At 45.1% G+C, this 3,117-nt stretch overlaps 1 protein-coding gene across 1 annotated transcript in view; it reads left to right on the top strand.

Annotated features, from left to right (window-relative positions):
- LOC112076459 (complement C1q and tumor necrosis factor-related protein 9) overlaps nt 1–3,117 on the top strand; it is a 91,987-nt gene that overhangs the window by 12,239 nt on the left and 76,631 nt on the right. The gene's annotated exons all lie outside the window — the stretch shown is intronic.

Consider the following 3,117-nt stretch of genomic DNA (forward strand, 5'->3'; position numbering starts at 1 on the left):
AGAAGTAGTTGGTGAACCAGGCGAGGCAGTCATTTGAGAAACAAGGGTGTTGAGTCTGCCGATAAGAATTGTGGTGATTGACAGAGTCGCCTGCCCTTGGCCAGGATTGATGAATACAGGCTGCACAGTAATGTCACTATCGTCATGGCAGTTATGATATCTTTAGGACCTTGAGCGTGGCTGAGGTGCACCCATGACCAGCTCTGAAACCAGATTGCATAGCGGAGAAGGTATGGTGGGATTCTAAATGGTCGGTAATCGGTTTGTTAACTTGGCTTTCAAAGACCTTAGAAAGGCAGGGTAGGATAGATATAGGTCTGTAACAGTTTGGGTCTAGAGTGTCTCCCCCTTTGAAGAGGGGGATGATCGCGGTAACTTTCCAATCTTTGGGAATCTCAGACGATACGAAAGAGAGGTTGAACAGYCTAGTAATAGGGGTTGCAACAATTTCGGGCAGATCATTTTAGAAAGAGAGGGTCCAGATTGTCTAGCCTGGCTGATTTGTAGGGGTCCTGATTTTGCAGCTCTATCAGAACATCAGCTATCTGGATTTGGGTGAAGGAGAAATGGGGAGGCTTGGGCGAGTTGCTGTGAGGGATGCCGGGCAGTTGACCGGAGTAGGGGTAGCCAGGTGGAAAGCATGGCCAGCCGTAGAAAAATGCTTATTGAAATTCTCAATTATAGTGGATTTATCGGTGGTGACAATGTTTCCTAGCCTCAGTGCAGTTACTATGAATGTGCTAAGGTTCCCCCTATTTAAAGCCCTGAACCTGTCACATGTGGCCCATATGAAACTGAGAAATCACTAATTGACTTCCTGTTAGTTGTGTGATGTCCTAGGACAAAGTGACAATTAAGTCTGTGATTGGGTAACACAGTGTAGATCTGTATACGTCAAGATAAGATAGAATACCATCCCATGACGTGTCTAGGGAAATCCAGATTAACTGTAAATCTGCCATCGCCTTACGTCGGCTGTGATACCCGGAGCTAGACGAGCCACATAGTGTTTTATTCAGCGGAATGTCAGCTTTCAATGAAAAAAAAATACCTCGTAAGTTTCTAACAGATTTTATTAATATAAAAATAAACTATACACTTTCGACTCAAGGGTGCACCAATCAGCTTTAGGGGGTTAAAGCTCTGAGCCTGTCACATGTAGCCCAGGGAAGTTGTTGTTCAACCTGTGTCTTTGGAAGCCTGTGGTTTAAGGAAGCGGAAGAAGACTTATTATTGGGGTCGGGTCTCTCTCACTCTCTCTCGGAGCAAACATCCACACACACTCGCCTTTCACACCTTCTGGGTTTCCACTTGGTAAGGTGGCCTCAGCTGGAATCTCTTGACTTCACTGTCTCTGAGCGCTCAAGACCTTTACGGAGTAGACGGAAGTATCAAGCTCCCTATCAAGCTATTGGATTAGACATTTGATTTGAGGTATAAGCTGTCGTCCAACCCAGCCCCTCCACACTGTCTGCTTCTGTTCAGTTGAGAAAAACAACCGATCAGGCCCTACCGTACGTCTCCCTTTAAAGAGACGTAGAGGGCTCTGGAACAGGTGGGAACGGGGGACAGCAGCAGAGAAGGAAAGGGTGTATTTCAATCATTTCTGGTCAGACGGATTCCTGTTCCTTTAGTTAAACAGGCTTCTCTCATTGAGACAAATCTCTTTTACAACAAAGACTGTTCATTATATACAACTGGGTGGTTCGAGCCCTGAATGCTGATTGGCTGAAGCCGTAGTATATCAGACCGTATACCGCGGATATGACAAAACATTTGTTTTTACTGCTCTAATTACCTTGGTAACAGTTATAACAGCAATAAGGCATGAGGGGGTGTGGTATATGGCAATATACCACGGCTAAGGGATGTGGTATATTGCCTAAGACTATCCTTAGCCGTGGTATATTGGCCATATACCACACACCCTCATGCCTTATTGCTTAATTAAATATAGCACAGGAGGATGTCAAGTCAGTATAACATTGGTCCTTCACTGTCCTCCATGTGACTCCATAATAAATCACAACAGTTCTATATCTCTGCTTGATCACATGACTTTAATGGTTGACCTTAACAAAACGTCAGGATGGCAGTAAGGGGGTAGTCCACTGTCATACACTATGCAGGAAAATGACAAACGCTTTGGAGTTGGACTTTGTAGTCATTAAGTGGTGGTGTGTGTGTGTGTGTGTGTGTGTGTGTGTGTGTGTGTGTGTGTGTGTGTGTGTGTGTGTGTGTGTGTGTGTGTGTGTGTGTGTGTGTGTTGTGTGTGTGTGTGTGTGTGTGTGTGTGTGTGTGTGTGTGTGTGTGTGTGTGTGTGTGTGTGTGTGTGTTTCAATATTAAAGCCTTGCGTCTGCATCACACCATGGTGGAGGGTAGCACCATTAATAGTCATGTGACTTGCTTACCATCCATTATGCATACAATAGCATTGACATAGAATGGCAATCGAAGTCTGTGTCACAAATGACACCCTATTACCTATATAGTGCACTACTTTTAACCAGAGGCCTATGCGCACCCTGTGGGCTTTGGTTTAAAGTAGTGTGGGAATAGGGTGCCATTTGGGACGCAACCTCTGACACTCTGCAGGAGATCAAAAGGGAAAAGGAAGGGTGCCTGTTAGAAAGGATTTCTCTCCTTGCCGCTGGCGACACAGTCAAATATGAATCAGAAGCTCCTGTGATGATGTGCTGAGCTTCATGTCGTCATTGTAGGTTGGCTGTGTCCTGCACTGGACCAGAGAGGAACAGGGACTAGGGGAGCGGTGGTGTAGGGATTTGGGGTTTTAAGTCAGTATAACATGGTCCTTCACTGTCCTCCATGTGACTCCATAATAAATCACAACACGGTTCTATATCTCTGCTTGATCACATGACATTAATGGTTGACCTTAACAACACATCTAGGATGGCAGTAAAGGATAGTCCACTGTCATACAGTATGCAGGAAAAATGACAAACGCTTTGGAGTTGGACTTTGTAGTCATTAAGGTGGTGGTGGTGTGTGTGTGTGTGTGTGTGTGTGTGTGGTGTGTGTGTGTGTGTGTGTGTGTGTGTGTGTGTGTGTGTGTGTGTGTTGTTCTTTTCAATATTAAAGCTTTGCGTCTGCAT

This window comes from Salvelinus sp. IW2-2015, unplaced genomic scaffold, assembly GCF_002910315.2.
Source record: "Salvelinus sp. IW2-2015 unplaced genomic scaffold, ASM291031v2 Un_scaffold3764, whole genome shotgun sequence".
In the NCBI taxonomy this organism is placed as follows: domain Eukaryota; kingdom Metazoa; phylum Chordata; class Actinopteri; order Salmoniformes; family Salmonidae; genus Salvelinus; species Salvelinus sp. IW2-2015.